At 36.9% G+C, this 19,465-nt stretch overlaps 1 pseudogene; it reads left to right on the forward strand.

Moving 5' to 3' along the window:
• The first annotated feature begins 331 nt into the window (after positions 1 to 331).
• Positions 332 to 19,465, forward strand: part of LOC101707674 (DEP domain-containing protein 1A-like) — a 113,201-nt pseudogene continuing 94,067 nt past the window's right edge.

Genomic DNA, 19,465 nt, shown 5'->3' on the forward strand with positions numbered 1-19,465 from the left:
AAAGATGTGGAAAAATGAAAAGCTTATACACTGCTGATATTAATGCAAAATTGTGGAGTTACTCTACAGCACAGTATGGCACTCCTCAAAAAAAAATGAAAATAGGTGGCTTGCTGCTTGCTGCTTGTTACTTCACTGCTGGTTGCCTTCTACCTGCCCTGATTTACCATGGACTGTTTGTCCCCTGTGATGCCCCTCTGCAATGCCACCCTGCTTTGGAGCCAGCTGACTATGAATCAAAACCTCTACAAACTGAATCATTGACTTCCTTGTAAGCCGTCACCCTATTGCCTGTATACTATGAGAACACTTGGTCTTTAAGATTGCACCAATGCTCAACCCTGATGGCATCTACCTGGGCAATTACAGACCAGTAATGCCAGTGAACCATCTAGGCCACTATACTACCGTGCCCAGGGCCAAGGAACACAGCTTCCCCCAGGGCCCAGGGGTGAAAGGTGAACCTTCCAGGTGGCCTTTCCACTACCCCCAGTGCCGAGGAGCAGAGCTGTCCCCAGTGAGGAGGAGGTGAGCCTTGTGGGCTCCAGCAACACACACATACCACACACCCCAGCCCCACCTACTGCTGAAATGAGAAGACACATAAACAAGCCTCAAAACAAGACTTCTAGATCACCTAAACCAACCCCAAAGGGAAACGAGATGGAACAAACTGATACTAAAACACCTGGACTCCCTGAACTGGCAACAAAAGAGGATCTGGAAAAAATGAAACCAGAAATAATTTTGCAGATAACAGCAGAGATGGCACCCATAGTGCAAGACATGATTAATAAATCTAGAGAGGACACAGATAAAAAAAATAGAGGAGCTGAGGAACATGATGGAATCCAGACATAGGAAATACATGGAAGCCATAAAACAGATGCAAACAGATTTCCAGAAGATTAAAAACTCCATTGAAAGTCTGCACAGCAGAATGAACCAATGTGAGGATAGAATTTCAGATATAGAAGATAAGATTGCAATTAGTGACCAGGAAAAGAAAAATTGCTTTTAAATTGTAAGGGACCATGAGAAATCAATCCAGCAGCTGCTAGACAATGCAAAGAAGAGTAACATAAGACTGATTGGAGTCAATGAAGAAACAGGAGAGAGTGCAGATGACATAAAAAAACTGTTTACAGAAGTGATGGCAGAAAACTTCCCAAGCAGAGGAAAAGAATTTGACATACAGTTAAGTGAGGCATATAGGACTCCAACTAGCCTTGATCAAAAAAAAAAAATCTACACATAGGCATATAATAGTTAAGGTTCCAGAAACCCAACAGAAGAACGAAATTCTACAAGCAGTTAGAGAAAAGAAACAAATCACATACAAAGGGAAGCCCATCAGAATCACAGCAGACTTCTCAACACAAGCCCTCAAGGCAAAAAGAGCTTGGAGTGACATATTCCAAGCCCTAAAGGAAAACAGCCTCCAACCCAGATGGATGTACCCTGCCAAATTATATTTCAAAATTGACAGAGATATGATATATTCATGACAAAGAGCACCTTAGGAACTTTATGAACACCAAACCACTACTCCAAAAAATTTTAGACAATATCCTAGGAAAAGACAAAGAGGATCACAACCCCAGGAAGCCCAGCAGAATGAATCCATTGGGCATGACAAGAAATCAAATGAAAAGGGGGAGAACCCAACAAAAAAAAAGTCATGACAATGATAAGTCAATACATATCAGTTATAACGATCAATGTTAATGGTCTCAATTCACCAATCAAAACAAATAGACTGGCAGAATGGGTCAAGAAGCAAGATCCAACAATATACTGCATACAAGTAATGCACCTAGTTCAAAAAGAAACTCACAGACTGAAAGTAAAAGGATGGAAAACAGTTCTCCATGTGACAGGAACTCAAAAAAAAGCAGGGGTAGCTATCTTATTTGTAGACAAAGTAAATTTCAAACCAAACTAATTAAGAGAGATAAAGAAGGTCACTACATCCTTAAAAAGGGAACAATCCAAGAGGAAGAGTAGACAATCATAAATATATATGTACCAAATACTAATGCCCCAACTATACAAAACAAGTATTAGGAGACATGAAAAACCAAATAAGCACTACTACAATTGTAGTAGGGGACCTCAATACCCCACTGTCACAAATAGACATATCATCTGGACAAAAAATCAACAACAATATACTAGAACTGAACCAAGCTTTTGAACAAATGGACTTAATAGACATATACAGAGTGTTCCACCCCACAAAATCAGAATATACATTCTTTTCAGCTGCACACCAGTCATTCTCCAAAATAGACCACAAACTTGGAACATGTTTAAGTACATACAAAGGAATTGAAGTTATCCAGTGTATATTATCAGACCATAGTGCAATTAAACTGGAGATCAATAGCATAAGTAACTGCAAGAACTTCACAAACACATGGAAATTGAATAACACTCTCCTGAACAATTAATGGGTCACAGAGGAAATTAAAGAAGAAATTAGACAGTTTTTAAAATGAAATGATAATGCCAATACAACATATCAGAATCTATGGGACACAATGAAAGCAATCTTAGGAAGGAAGCTCATAGCAGTGAATACTTATATTAGAAAAGCAGAGCAAGCCCAATTAAACAACCTGATGCTGAACCTCAAGCTTCTAGAAAAAGAAGAGCAGGACAAACTCAAAGCTCAGACAAGGGAGGAAATTATAAAAATCAGAGCAGAAATCAATCCAACGGAGACTAAGAGAATGATACAAAAAAGTCAATGACACCAAGAATTGGTTCTTTGAAAGAATAAACAAAATTGACAAACCTTTAGTCAAACTTAAAAAATGGAAAGAAAAGGCTCAAATACATGCAATTAGGAATGAAAAAGGTGAAGTCACAACAGATCCAGCAGAAATCCAGAGGATCATCAATACCTACTTCAAGAACCTATACTCTAAAAAAGAACCTATACTCTAATAAAATGGAAAATATAGAACAAATGGACAGATTTCTAGATACATATGAATTACAAAAGTTGAATGAAGAAGACATAAAAACTCTAAACACCCCAATTACAATGAGTGAAATTGAAAACATACTTAAAAATCTACCAACAAAGAAAAGCCCAGGTCCTGATGGCTTCACTGCTGAATTCTACAAGACATTTAGACAAGAACTATTGCCACTACTCTTTAAAATTTTCAGTGAAATTGAAAGGAAAGCAATACTTCCAAATTCATTGGTGGAAGCTAGTATTACTTTGATTCCAAAACCAGGGAAAGACCCAACCAAAAAAGAGAATTACAGGCCCATCTCCTTAATGAACATACATGCAAAAATCCTCAATAAGATCCTGGCAAACAGAATACACAGGGTCATCAAGGAGATCATACACCCTGACCAAGTTGGATTTATTCCAGGGATGCAAGGATGGTTCAACATACATAAATCAATAAATGTAATACACTATATTAACAGAGCCAAGGACAAAAACCACATGATCATCTCAATTGATGCAGAAAAAGCATTCATTAAAATTCAATGCCCGTTCATGATAAAAACCCTTCCGAGGGCTGGGGATATATCTCAGTGGTTCTGCTGCCCTGCTCACAAGCACAATGTCCCAAGTTCAATCCCCGGTACCAAAAAATAAATAAAATAACCCTGCAGAATATTGGAATAAATGGTCTTTATCTCAACTTGATAAAGCCTATCTATGAAAAACCAACAGCCAACATCATACTAAATGGTCAAAAACTGAAAACTTTCATACTAAAATCAGGAACAAGACAAGGATGTCCACTATCACCACTCCTGTTCAATAAAGTTTAGGAAACATTAGCCACAGCAGTTAGATAAGAGAAAGAAATAAAAGGAATAAAAATGGGAAAAGAAGAAGTTAAACTGTCATTATTTGCTGGTGATATGATATGCTACATAGAAGAACTGAAAAACTCTGCCAAAAGACTTCTAGGCTTAATTGACAGATTTGATAGAGTAGCTGGATACAAGGTCAACACTCAAAAATCAATAGCCTTCTTGTACACAAATAACATACTCACTGAAAGAGAAGTTAGGGAAACAATCCCTTTCAAAATAGCATCCAAAAAAATAAAACATTTAGGAATCAGTCTAACAAAGGAAGCAAAAGACCTCTACATTGAGACCTACAGCACGCTGAAAAAAGAGATCAAAGAGGATATGAGAAAATGGAAAGACATGCCCTGTTCCTGGGTAGGAAGAATCAATATAGTGAAAATGGCCATACTTCCAAAACTGCTATACAGATTCAATGTAATCCCAATTGAAATCCCAACAGCATATTTCACAGAACTAGAGAAAACAATCCAAAAATTCACCTGGAACCAGAAGAGACCTAGACTATCAAAAGCAATTCTAGGCAACAGAGACTTGGCAGGGGGTATCACAATCCTCAACTTGAAACTATGCTACAAAGCTACTGTGACAAAAACAGCATAATACTGGCAAAGAAACAGACCTGAGGATCCATGGAGTAGAACAGAAGATGCAGAAATAACTCTAGACATACTCATCTACCTCATCTTTGACAAAGGAGCCAACCACCCTCATTGGAGGAAAGGATAGCCTCTTTAATAAATGGTGCTGGAAAAACTGGATTTCAACTTGCCAAAGTTTAAAACTAGACCCCTGTCATCATGCACTAAACTAAGATCAAAGTAGATTAAAGATCTAAATATTAAAACAGAAAAACTACACTTTCTGGAAGATAAGTTAGGTAGAACTCTTGAAGACATTGGCAGAGGAAAAGACTTTATGAACAAAAGCTCAGTAGCATGGAAACTAGCACAAAGAATCAACAACTGGGATCTTATCTTATTAAAATGCTTCTGCACTGCAAGAGAAACCACCAACAGAGCTAAGAGACAGTCTACAATGTGATAAAAAAAATTTTACCAGCTGTTCCTCAGACAAAAGCCTACTATCTAGAATATATAAAAAAACTCAAAATAATCAGACCTCCCAAATTTAAAGACCCAATTCAAAAATGGGCATCTGAAATGAACAGACATTTCTCAGACAAAGAAGTAAAAGCAGCAAATAAATAAATGAAAAAATGTTCTACATCACTCGTCGTTCAAGAGATGCAGATGAAAACAACACTGGGATTCCACCTCACCCCAGAAAGAATGGCTGCTATCATGAAATCAACCAATAGCAAGTGCTGGCAAGGTTGTGGGTAAAAAGGAACCCTTCTTCATTGTTGGTGGGAGTTCAGACTGGTGCAACCACTGTGGAAATCAGTATGGAGATACCTCAAACAACTAGGATTGGAAATTCCATTTGACCCAGCTATTTCTCTACTGGGTGTCTTCCCCAAAGAATTTAAAGAATCATATCACAGTGGTATATGTGCACCCATGTTTATAGCAGCACAGTTCGTAATACCTAAAGCTTGGAAACAGCCCAACTGCCCATCAACTGGAGACTGGATAAAGAAAATGTGGTTTTTTAATAAAATGGAGTACTACTCAGCCATAAAGAATGAGAAACTAGAGACATTTATAGCTAAGTGAATACACATTGAGGTCATACTCATAAGTAAAATAAATAGGACACACATGTGTGAAAAACTAAAAGTATAAATAAGAATCAAAATGTATAATTGATATTGTGAAATAGGAAAAAAATAAAGGAATAGGGGAAGTGGGAGGGGAAGAGGAAAAGAAAAACGGGAAAAGAAAATATATGAGAAATGGAAAAACATGGAAAAAAGTCTTTGTAAATAGGGAAGGGTGGAGAGGGTGAAGGGAGGCCAGGGCAATGGGGAAAAAATAAGAACCAAGATACACTGTGTAAAGGTACAACATCCCAATGATTAATGTAACTGTATTGTATACCTAAAATGTACCAATAAACTGCATGGGAAAAAAATTGCAATAGACGGTCTCTACCTCAACCTGATAAAAGCCATCTATGAAAAACCAACAGCCAATATCATACTAAATGGTCAGAAACTGAAATCCTTCCCACTAAAATCAGGAACAAGACAAGGATGTCCACTATCACCACTCCTGTTCAATATAGTTTTGGAAACATTAGCTACAGCAATTAGATAAGAGAAAGAAATAAAAGGAATAAAGATAGGAAATGAAGAAATCAAATTGTCATTATTTGCAGATGACATGATACTCTATATAGAATACCCCAAGAACTCCATCAAAAACCTTCTAGACTTAATAACTAAATTTAGTAAAGTACCTGGATACAAAGTAAACACAAAAATCAATAGCTTTCCTTTACACAAAAAGACTCATTGAGAGAGAAATAGAGCAAACAATTCCTTTCCCAATAGCATCCAAATACTGAAATACCTAGGAATCAATCTAACAAAATAAATCAAAGACCTCTTCTCTGGAAACTATGGCACTCTGAAAAGAGAGATTGAAGATGATATCAGAAAATGGAAAGACATACCCTGCTCCTGGGTAGGAAGAATCAACATAGTAAAAATGGTCATACTTCCAAAACTGCTATATAGATTCAATGCAATCCCAATTGAAATTCCAGCAGCATACTTCACGGACCTTGAGAAAACAATCCAAAAATTTATTGGAAACAAGAAGAGACCTAGAATAGCAAAAGCAATTCTAGACAACAGAGACATGGCAGGGGGTATCACAACCCCCAACTTCAAACTATACTACAAAGCTACTGTGATAAAAACAGCATGGCACTGGCAAAGAAACAGACCTCAGGACCAGTGGAATAAATTAGAAGATACAGAAACAACTCCAGACACACTCAGCCATCTCATCTTTGACAAAGGAGCCAAACACCCTCACTGGAGGAAAGATAGCCTCTTTAATAAATGGTGCTGGAAAAATTGGGTTTCAACTTGCCAAAGATTAAAACTAGGCCTATATCTCTCACCATGCACTAAACTAAAATCAAAATGGATTAAAGATCTAAATATTAATACAGAAACACTGAACCAGCTGGAACAGAGGTTAGGTAGATCTCTTGAAGACATCGATGTAGGAAAAGATTTTATGAACAAAACCTCAGTTGCCTGTCAACTAGCACAAACAGTCAACAAGTGGGATTTCATCTTATTAAAAAGTTTCTGCACAGCAAGAGAAACCACTGTGAAGAGACAACCCACAATGTGGAAAAAAATTTTCACCTGCTGTTCCTTAAACAAAGGGCTACTATCTAGAAACTATACAAAACTTTTAAAAATCGGACCTCCCAAATTTAAAGACCCAATCCAAAACTGGGCATCTGAAATGAACAGACATTTCTCAGACAAAGAAGTAGAAATAGCAAATAAACATATGAAAAAATGTTCAGCATCACTGGTCATTCATTTGCATCCAAAAGATGCAAATGAAAACAATGCTGAGATTCCACCTCGCCCCAGAAAGAATGGCTGCTATCATGAAATAAACCAATAACAAATGCTGTGGGGCTGTGTGTGCACCTGCTCCACTGCTGGTGGGAGTGTCAACTGGTGCAACCACTGTGGAAATCAGTCTGGAGATACCTCAAAGAACTAGGACTGGAAGTCCCATTTGACCCAGCTATTCTCCTGCTGGGTATCTTCCCCAAAGAATTAAAAGAATCATACCACAGTGATATATGTGCATCCATGTTCATAGCAGCACAATTTGTAATAGCTAAAACTTGGAAGCAGCCCAATCGCCCATCAACAGGAGACTAGATAAAGAAAATGTGGATTTTTTTCTAAAATGGAGTACTACTCAGCCATAAAAAATGAGAAATTAGAGACATTTATAGCTAAATGGATGCACATTGAGGCAATACTCTTCAGTGAAATAAATAGGGCACACGTGTAAATACCAGTTTCTCTAGTGTGAGAAACTGAAAGTGTAATAAGGACACATCTTAATTTTTTGTTCCCTTCCTTTCTCATCCCTCCCTGCTCCCTCCAACTCTTAATCTACTCCTTCATATAAACCAAACCAATTTAAAGATTTAAAGCAGAGTCTCAAAGAGATATTTGTGCACCTATGTTCACTGCAGCATTATTCACAATAGTTAAAAAGTGAAAGCAACTCATATGTCAATCAAAAATGAATGAATTTTAAAAGTAGTATATTCACAAAATGGAATAGTACTCAGCCTCAAAAAGGAAGGAAATTCTAACACATGCTACAATCTGAGCAAATCTTGAGGACATTATGCTAAGTAAAATAAGCCATTCAAAAAAGACAAATAGGGCCAGGGATTTAGCTCAGTGGTTTCTCCACCTGCTGCGCAAGCGCAAGGACCCAAGTTCAATCCCTGGTACCAAAAAAAAAAAAAAAGACAAATAATAATCCATTTTCATGAATTACCAAGAGCAATCAACTCCACATAGACCCAGAAAGTAGAAGTGTGGTTTTCAGGGCTCAGGGAATAGAGAGAATAAAAAATATTTAGTTTAGTAGACATTGAATTTCATTTTGCAAGATGAAAAGACTTCTGGAGATTGGTTTCACAATAATGTGAATGAACTTAACACTACTGAACTGTATAATTAAAGTGGTTAAGATGGTAAGTTTATGTTAGGAGCATTTTGCCAATTTTTTTAAAATTTTATATTACCAAAAGATCCAGCAATAATTAGTCCTTATGGGTATTCATCCCATATTTTAGCAAAGCTATATCTACTCTACTACCCAGCCTGCTTCACTTTTTCATAAAGAAAAAGACTGACTATTCTTAGCATTTATTTTGTGCCCAAGGCTCAGAACAAGATCTTCACATTAAATGTGTGGGCTGACCATGTTGTGTTTCTAAATCTGGTACTGTCATACTCTTCCCCAGACAGCAAAGGCTGCTGTGTGCATTCTGCCTGCCTTGACTCAAGTCACCATTCCAAGAGGCTTTCTCTGACCATTCTATTTAAAATTGCAAACTCCTACACCTGCTCTATGGCTTCTGTTTCTTTTCCTACTGTTTTCCTTCATAGGAGGTATCAAATTTTAACCTATTACTTATTTTAGTTATTTTATTGTTTTTCTTATTCCCACTCCCAGCCCTACCCACTCATTAGGTAAGACCCAGGAGGAGAAATACTTCTGTCTCTTTTATTCACTGATAAAGATCCAGTGGCTAAAACAGAATCTGGGGCATAGTGTGTGCTCAATACATTTTTTATTGAACAATTGTATGCATCAATCATCCAGTAGTTGATAGACAACAGCATTCTATTTGGTGAGAGAGAGAGATGCATATATGACACACTTGGAGATCAGGAAAGATAAGGGAGGGAGGTGATGTGACTTACCCAAGACACACCTGAATCAGATCATTACTGTCTCCCTTACCTTGAAAAACCCCTAAGTTCTCTATTAGGAGAGAAACTAATTGACCATGGTTTGTTTGTGACAGTCTGATTGTTCAAACTAAACTCTGGCAGGCATATTTAACAAGACCATGTTCAAGTAGTAATTATCTGAAATTATAGGTCACTATTACTCATTATGGATTTTTGAAGAAGCTCATCAGCCCCTGGAAGAAGTAGCAGACAGCTAGCTTAGCTTGGACAAATCATTTGACTTGAATACATTAAAATGACCATTTGGAAGACAGTCCAGCATGGTCACAGCTGAAAGATACTGAGCGGTAGTTGTCACGTTCTTTGACGTTTGTAAAAACTTCTGGAGAACTGCATGCATTATGTCCTTTCTTAAGGGATTAATATCCAGAGTATATTTTAAAACTTCTACAGCTTTATGCCCTTTGTGTATGCTTTGAGTACATCTCCTAAATAAGCATTCTCCTTCATAAGAACGATATTCAATTTCCAAAGTAATTTATGTGCATAAACTATGTTTTAAGGCAACAAAAGCAAATATAAAACTTCTTTTCATTAATTCAATTTTGCAATACAGAATTATTTAGTGGATGGAAAACTGGGCAAGTCATTTCCTTTGGCACTAACAACACACTGGGAATACATAAATAGGTAATGGGTATTTGAATTCCCTGTATGAACAAAAGGTGCTGTGAAACCATCCACATTTAACAAGGCTTGATTTTTCCTGTTTCTCTCCCCTACTGGAGCATCACCATGCTGACCTGACCTATCCTTACTATAGAAGCCATTTGTTTTAACCTTCTCTTCAGCACAGGTCTCACATTAAACCTAATAATCCAGAGAACCTCTCAGGAAACTATTCCATGGCTCTGTGTGTGTGTGTGTGTGTGTGTGTGTGTGTGTACATCTCCTAAATAAGCATTCTTTTCCATAAGAGAGATGTTCAAATTGCAAAGTAATGTCTGTGTGTGTAAGTGCTGAAAACTTCAACTCCATAATTAACTAATAGCTATGTGTAGTCAGTGCTTTTTTTTTAACAGAAAACTAAAAAAAATCACACTTAATATATTTAATAAAAACCTATATGGTACTTTGGTTCAAAAAAACTGAGTCATAACAGGCACAAATTGGAAATAAAGCTCTCTCTCTCTCGTTCACTCTCTCTCTCTCATTTTTTCATCTGAAAATGTGAAATAACAATATTGTAAGTTTACTGCAGAATTAAGTGACATAATATGTACAATCACTACACAAGAGGTATTATCAAACAATAGGCTGAATGTTTTAAATTTTTTTAATTAAAAAAAAAACAGTAAAAGATATATTTCCATTAAACCTCCCCAAAATGCTCTCCTGGCTTTGAAAACACATATTTCACTCTCTGACGTAGTTCTGGAAATCTCCTTCCTGACTATCTTTAGGTGTGTTGTCATGGCTGCCTTGATGTTCTGAATTGAATCAAAACATTCACTTTAATAATTCTTTTATTTAAACATTAACCATATATTTTATCACTCCTTGTATACAGGTACTCTATTAAGCTTTTATATGTATTATCAGCATTTATTCATTAGCAAATGATTTCTTGAACAATCACTATGCATTGAACATTATTTTACGTGCTAAAGACAAGGATATGGAGGCAAATCTGTGCCCTGTGCAGCTGACATTCAGTTAGATGAGATGAACAATAAAATATGTAAAACATATAAAAACATTAAGTGGTAGAAGATGATATGAAGGAAAACAGGAAGAAAAGGAATAAGGAGGGTCCAGATAGAGGAAGGAGTGACTACTTTAAATTGGTAGCTAGAAAAGACTCATCCAGAAAATGACTTGAAGAAAAAGAACAAGGCAGGAAAATATGCAGCAGAAGAATAATCCAAGCAAATGTTAGATTAAACATCAAAACCTTTACGAATTTCCTGGTGTGTTTCAGGACCAACACAGTGACATAAGCAGAGTAGGAGAAAATCAGATCAGAAAGGAACAAGGCAAAGGACATGGTACATGGAGGCTGACAGGCCACTGTCTAGGCTTTGGCAATCACTGAGATGGAAGCCTTTAGTGTTTTGGACAAAAGACTGGGGTGACTTGACTTGTATCTAAGATGCTGTATTAAGAACAGTGTGTAAATCCAGGGATTTAGCTCAGTGGCACTGTGCCTGCCTTGCAAATGCAAGGTCCTGAGTTCGATCCCTGGTACAAAAAAAAAAGCCAAGAACAGTGTGTAAGAAAGTAAGTACGCAATGCTCCCTAGGCAAGATGGTGGTGGCTTGGACCAGGTGGTGAGGCTAGAGGTAGCAGAGCATGGCCCTATTATGGAATCGTGGGTGTATTTTGAATGCAGTACCTACAGCATTACTAGGATTTGTGAGATGTACAACCAAGTCCAGGACTCAGAACAAGCACCTGGTGATGCTGACGGAGAACCACCCTTTATAAAACGATGATGCAATCCTTTTGAAAGTGAGATCTGGTTTTGTTGCTTTCATGCCTCTTTAGAGTCACAAACTATGAATTAACATTTGGGATGTGAGGGAGCAAGCTTCACTTTCTGCCACTTGGCCAACATAAGTAGTTTAATTTAGAAAGAGACATAATTAAGGTTTATGGATAACTTTAAGTGCAAACATATAGTTATACATTTGACATAAATATAAATGCTATCAACATAAATACACATGCACACACACAAAAAAACACATCCACAGTAGAAGTCTAATGGAGCAATTAAAATTTAGGATTTGAAGTTCAAAGACAAGTGCTCCAGGCTTGAGCCTGTCACTTAAATAGCAGTGTTACATGAATAAATACAGAATAGTTTCTCTGGTGTGAGAAACTGAAAGTGTAAATAAGGACTAAATGTATAATAGGTAATGTGAAATAGGAAGAAAAGGGGCAAAGGGGAAGGAAGTGGGAGGGCTAGGGGAAAGGATAGAAGGGAATGGGATTAATATGAGAAAATGGAAAAATAGGAACAAAATCTTTGTAAATAGGGAGGACTGGAGGGGTTGAAGGGAGGGCTGGGCAAGGGTGAAAAATAAGAACCAAGAGAGACTATGTAAAGGTGCAAATTTCCAATGATGAATGTCATTATATTGTATACCTAAAATGTACCATTGATTAGAATGATAATTCAAAATAGGAAGAAAAGGTCCAAAGGGGTAGGGGTAGTGGGAGGGGCAGGGGAAAGGAAAGAAGGGAAAGGAAAAATGATGCGAAATGGAAAAAAATGGAAATAAAGTCTCTGTAAATAGGGAAGGGTGGAGGGCGTGAAGGGAGGGCTAGGAATGGAGAAAAAATAAGAACCAAGATGCATTATGTAAAGGTACAATTCCCAATGAGAAATGTAATTGTGTTGTATACCTACAATGTACCAATAAAAGAATTTTTAAAAAAATAGCAGTGTTACATGGGATAAATTTACTGATCTTCTTAAATCTCAGTGTCCTCTCCTGTCAAGTTGAAATCATAATAATATGTATTTAATAGGACCATTATAATTATTTTTGCAACAAATTTTAATGTATTTTTTAATAAATTTTATTTTATTTTATCCCATTCCCCTCAGGCCCCCTCCTCTCCCTATGTACAAAAGCTTTGTTTGCATTTTTTCCCTTCTATTTTCACTTTTTTTCTTGTTGCTTCCTTCCTTTAGGACCACTATAATTATTAATTGTGCAAATATATATGAAAAACTTAATTGCAGTGGCTGGCACTGAGTTCTTATCTAACAGTCATGATCATTACATTAGCTCTGTTAATTCTGTGTATCATAGGTAGAAACAAAGAATCCCATCAGCAAAATCTCAACCATGAGTTTTAATTGACCAAAAGCATCATTCTCAGTCACTGGGGAATTTCTATCTTAAGTTCCTGCACAAATTCTGTTTCTAGAATTTGATAATAAAAAAAAATTACTGACAGGAATTCAGCCAAATGTCCTATTGCAGGCCCCAGAAATACATCTGCATTTGAATCTGCTTCACTTACTTCCCGAAGTAGGTCACTGGCCTGGACACCCCTTACTCTTATATAAAGAAAAGAAACAAAACTCCCATTGCTTTGGCATAAATATATTTCTTTTCTTCTATTCGACATTTTTTTCTTCTTTCTTCTTTAGATTTAGGTCTTTTCAGGAGCTATTTAGAAAAGAATTTTTCCCTGCAATGTAATAAAGCAAATGAAAACATCTTTACCAGATGGCCCTAAACATAATCTGCACTTTTGAAAATTATTCTGGACCATCCGATGCAAACTAATTTTTGCTTTGATACTGTAGTTATTTTCTTAGGAATTTAGGATTGTGTTATTTGCCCTAAATAATGTAGCTGCAAATGTCTTGAATGTAGTGTTTCTATTGTGTGAAATCCTTCAAAATGTGTCACTTCTCGGTTCTTTGGTAACTAGAGCTAGTGACTCTTCCCCCCAGTTCTACATTACATTCCACTTTCAGCTAAAAAGAATTTCTAAGAGAAAACAGATAATATTCTTGCAACACACAAAAATTTGAGTAAAAACAAAAATGCTACTGACTGCATTTCTCTCCCAGTTTAAAACACAAAGACTGTGTGACAGATACTTCCCCTAATAGAATATGGTCCTCTTAGTTTGAAGGTTCCCAACACAAAGAAATGATAAATGCTTAGGGAAATAGAAATATTTTGGGGGGGAAACAGAAATATTTATTACTCTGATTTGATCATTATACATTGTTTACATATACTGAAGCCACACTGTACTTCATAAATATGTACAATTATTATGTGTCAGGTTTTTTAATTTAGAGTCCTTTTCACTATTCCTAATTCTTAGAACTCTTCAGGAAGTTCACTTACTGAAAAAATATATTGTTGATTTATTGCATAGTAAAAGTAGAATTTCAACAATGTTAACTGGATCAAGTACAAAAATACTTTATTTCTACCTGGTGTATGCTAAAGCTCACTCAAATTGAGTTTTTGACTATCAGGCAAAGTATAATTCATGTGTACAAAACAAATGTGCATCAAAAACTCAGGAGTTGGGTTGTGTGTTAACAATTTAGATACCTGGTTCCCACATAGACATTCTAATCCTCTAATTCTAAGACTAAACCTGGTATCTTAAAATTTGAGAGCGTTTCTCTAAGGATTAAAAGATTTGGTGAAAAGCTTACTTTTAATAAGCAACATGGCATGTGTCCAACCTTACCTACTCTTTCTAAATTTCATCTGTAAATACATTTTGTAAATAAATTTCCCTTTTATCTAAAATAAGTTGGAAAGAATTAGGTTAGATTTTTTTTGAAAGAAAGCCAATTATTGCTCCACAAAATGCAAGTAATATCAGTTTCATTGCAGCAATGTTTGTACACTGACAAAAATCTAAGAAAAGGTGCATGTGTTCAGTCCTTTGAAGGTGGTTTCAGGAGAAATAGGGAATTTCACAATCCTTGATTGTTCACTTTCAAGATAGAATATAGATGAAATCCCTAGGATGCTATCCTATTAATGTAATTACCCAGATACAGCATGGAAGGACGTGCCAGGTTGATTAGAAATGACAGTGAGAGAGCTGGCAAACACAAGTAGAGATTTCTGAACTGACAAAATCAGAACTAAATTACAAACATTTAGGTTAGAGTACATCTTGCTGAAGAATACAACCCTGTTTAAAGAGAATCCTACACAGTAAATGGAAGTAAATTTGCTAGTGTAAAATGGCATCTGGTTACCAGTTCACATTTTAAAGTCTCCAGAATTTAAAAACATTGTATTACCAGCAAGACTCAAAAAGACAAGAGAACACAAAGAAATCCTGGAAACAGACACATAGCCAAGCCAATGCCAGAATCTGTAGGAAATTCCAACCACACAAGCTAAAGGAGCTGAAATTAGACAACTCGCAAATGCCCCCTCAACAAATATACCACACAGAAGATAAATGAGAGGAGCTTTGGATTTCCATTTATTATTTATCTCTTACACAGTAACTCAGAACCCATACTGAGTTATATTATAAATAAGGCATGTTCCCCACTTGAGAGACTCACTTTTTCTGCCTTAGTCTCTTCTAAGTATCTCCCATTCAAAATATATTGAGGGATTTTAAAATTAAGAAAAGTAACAAGATTAAAAGGAGAAAGAACTGGTATTGATCCAAGCCATCTAAGATGATGTGGAAGACACAATTAAAATGTTAATATAAAGACTACATCAGAAATAACACTAGAGTAAACATGTATAGGAGAACAAAGTTTTTTGGGATTTTTCATGCATCCAAATATCCAGATATGAGACAATGTGAGTAGAACTTTACCTAAATCTAACAAATTAATGGTACATAAATAATGCTTTCATCAGGGGCAGGAGATTTAGCTCAGTGGTTTTGCCGCCTGCTGCGCAAGCGCAAGGACCCAAGTTCGATCCCCGGTACCAAAATAATAATAATAATAATAATAATAATCCTTTCATCAGCTTTTCATCGCTGTGACTGAGTACCTGAGTCACCCACTTTAAAAAAGAAAAGATTTCTTTTTGGCTTACAGTCTCAGAGGTTTCAGTCCATGGTCAGCTGATGCCATTGTTTTTAGGCCTGTGGTGAGGCAGAAACATCATGACAGCAAGGCATGATGGAGGAAAGCTGCTTACTTCATGGCAGCCAGGAAGCAGAGAAAGGGGAAAGAGTCCAAGAGGAAGGGGTCAGGGGCTAGATATAGTCACCCAGATCTTGCTCTGATGCACCATTCCTTCAACTAGGCCCCACCTTCTGTTTCCATCACCTCCCAGTAATGCCATCAAATTATAATCTCGTCAATAGATTACACCACTAATAAAGTTAGAGCCCCTGTGATTCCATCACTTCCCAAAAGGCCATCAGCAACCAAGCCTTCAACACAATGAGCCTTTTGGGGGACATATCATCTCTAAACCATAATAAAGGGCTATGGAGCAATGGAAATCAACAAGAAGCACATATTAGCTTTCTCTCCTGCCCTCAATCTGTGATAAAGATAATGCAGGAAGATTTTTTTCAGTTGGTGTTAAGGGTTGACATTCTGACAACGGAGAGTGGCCTAATTCATATTTAAGAACAGTATTTTTAAATCAACTTTATGGAAATATATTTTGTATGCAATAAAATATACCCATAGTTCAATGTGTTTTGAAAAAGGTATATTCCCATGAGTCTACTATTCCAATCAAGTTATAGAGAAAGCATTTCCATTACCCCACAAAGTTCCCACATACCATAGAGCAATCAATACTCTTCCTTATCACAGAGAATTCTTGATTCTAATTTCTGCTGCTACAGATTAGTTTTGTCTCTGCTGAATCTTAAAATAAGTACTTTTTTATCTCTAGCTTCTTCCAATTGACATAATTATTTTAATACTTAACATATTGCTAAGAGCATAGTTCATTCCTCCTGATATGAGTATGCCATTGAATGTACATACTGTTATTATTTATCTATTCACCTGCTAATGGGTAGTTGGGTTGTTTCCAGACTTTGGGTATAATGACTAAGATTTTTAATAAACACTTTGTGTAATATCTTGTAAGCAGATGTTTCCACTTTCTTGGGTAAATACCTAGAAGTAAAACTGCTGGGTCACATGATAGGTATGTATTTAACTGAATAAGAAACTACCAAACTCATTTCCAAAGTTACTGTAGAATTCTATGTTCAGAGCAGAAATATATGAGTTTCAGCTACTCCACATTCTTGTCACCATTAGCCATGTGAGTCTTTCCCATTTTATCCATATAAAAGCAGTAGTTTGATAATCTTAAAAAACAAAGAATATATTTGCTTGTCTGTTTAGCTTAGTTTGGTTTTCAACTGCCCTGCAACCCTTCTTGAAAGACTCCTGCTTTCCAAATCCATGTGTTTGATGCGTAACCCATGTAGTTCATTACATTCTTTTCACCTCACCTGTCTCTAGGCCTTTGGCTACTTTGCTCCACTTCCATTGCTATGAGAGCCTTAGCACCAGACATGGCCACCAGGTTCCATGCTTCATGTTCTGGATCCTCCTGACTTTTCTGGAGGCACATATCCTAGGAAACGAAGTGTGATTGCTAAATGGAATGATCCTATCTAAGGAATTTTTTTCAGAGACAGGGTCTTGCTATATTGCCCAGGCTGTTCTCAACTGGGACTACAGGCATATGCAACTGCAGCCAGATGGGGATCCAATCGAGAAGAGTAGAGAATCTACTACTATTCAGCTGATGAAGACTCATTGAGCTGAACATTTGTGAATACGAAGGTTAACTTTGTATGTCAACTTGACTGGGCCACAGGGCTCAGATATTTGGTTAAACATCATTCTGTGTGTTTGAGAGTGTTTTGGAAGAGATTAACATTCGAAACAGTAGAGTAAGAAAAGCTGTTTGCCCTCTATAACGTGGTGGGCTTCACCTCATTAATTAAAGGTCTAAATAGCCCAAAACTTCATCTCCCCCAGACAAGAAGGAAGTCTACAGAGATAGCATTGCAACATGGACTCCTCCCTGGCTCTTCAGCAGCCAGCCCAAGGTGCATACTTTAGATTGCCATCCTATGTAATTACATGAGCCAATTCTGATTCTCAGAGAACCCTGGCTAATTCAATGACAGAGGATTTGTCTTTCTTTACATTTTATTTCCACAAAAAAGTTTTTCTAAGTAGTGCATCTGTAGCAACATTTAATGGAAGATAGTATCTTTGCAGCCTATTCCTCCAAACAAGGCATGACTTGCATCCAATTGTTAAGAATTAACAGTAACTGGACCAGGGATTTAGCTCAGTGGTGCCACTGCCTGCCTTGCAAGCACAAGATCCTGAGTTCGATCCCCATTACAAAAAAAAAAAAGTGGCACTAGAATTAACAGTAACTATAACTGGCTAAAGCTCTGTAGCAAAAAGAGGTTATATTTTTCACTGAAGCGATTTTGCAGTCATGGCTTTTTTATTACATTAAATTCAGAATATTATTCCATGAGTATCAGTGTGTGTTACGAATGGTCACCATGAAACAGTAGATGAAATCTTTAGTTATTGTATTCCAATCCAGTATTTTGTGACGAGCCATTTGGGGACCATTACATTTGCTACAGAATTTTTTAATGTTTTTAAATTTCTCTCACTATATATCTCCAAAGTTTGGCATCCATTCTATGTTGGTAGATTTAATCATTGCAGAATTCACTAGACTTGCTTAAAGATACACATTGTAAATGTACTTTTAAACATGATTGTTTAATGAAGGGCCCACAAACTTTCAGTAGTTCCAAACTTGGACAGAAAAAAAAACTATCTTGATTTTATTGACCTCTAAATGAATTTTAACATTTCCTTGTTTATCGTTACTTCATTACATTAAAATTATGTTAATAGATCCATCAGAAGAGCATGCTATATAAAGCATTAATAAAGGAGCTCCTATTTCACATCAAATTTTTAGATTTCTCACAACAGAATTTCAGTACGGTTGCTTCCTCTGCAATCCTATGTATTATATCCCAGATATTTGAAAAGATTATTTTAAGAAAGGATCTATAGTCTTCGGGGAATTTGGTCATTTGGACATCTAGAGATTTCCCTCAAAATAGAGAAGACCTGCTGTGCTCTCTAATGCCTACAGCACAGCCCAGTTCACAATATGCTCCCTACATTCCAGCCACATACAAAAGTTCCTCTTATTGTTTGGTCCCTTTGTGTACAGTTTCCCCTGTCTGAGTGCCCCAGTCCACCCTTCCACCTCTACTCCTACCCTCAGCCCCAACTTGGCAAAGTTTTCTCAGTGAGCTTTTTTTTTTTTTTTGGTACCCAGTATCAAACTCAGGACCTCGAGCTTCTGAGGCAAGCGGCGGCACCACTGAACTAAATCCCCAGCCCTCAGTCTCAGTGAGCTGCTTCTGACTCTTGAAGGTCCTGCTAAAACTGCACTTGGTTACTGTGTATGCCCTCTGATCTGCTCCCCACCTCTTCCACCCTATTCTCTTTCCCAGGAGAGTCATCTGCATGAGTTGGTGAGCGATCCTGCCTTATGATTTTGGGTTCTGTTCAGCTAATAGCAGCAGGTCTGAGGAAGGAGGGGACTGACCATTTCTTCCCTTCCCTTTGGGCCTAGGGCTGGTGCTACCTGGAGTTGTCTGCCTGGTTGTTTCTTCGTCCTCTGGCCATGCTTTGTAAATGGTCCTTTATTT

The sequence above is a fragment of the Heterocephalus glaber genome, unplaced genomic scaffold, assembly GCF_053883595.1.
Source record: "Heterocephalus glaber isolate CG9 unplaced genomic scaffold, H.glaber_assembly_v1.0 deba00000071, whole genome shotgun sequence".
NCBI classification, from domain to species: Eukaryota; Metazoa; Chordata; class Mammalia; order Rodentia; family Bathyergidae; genus Heterocephalus; species Heterocephalus glaber.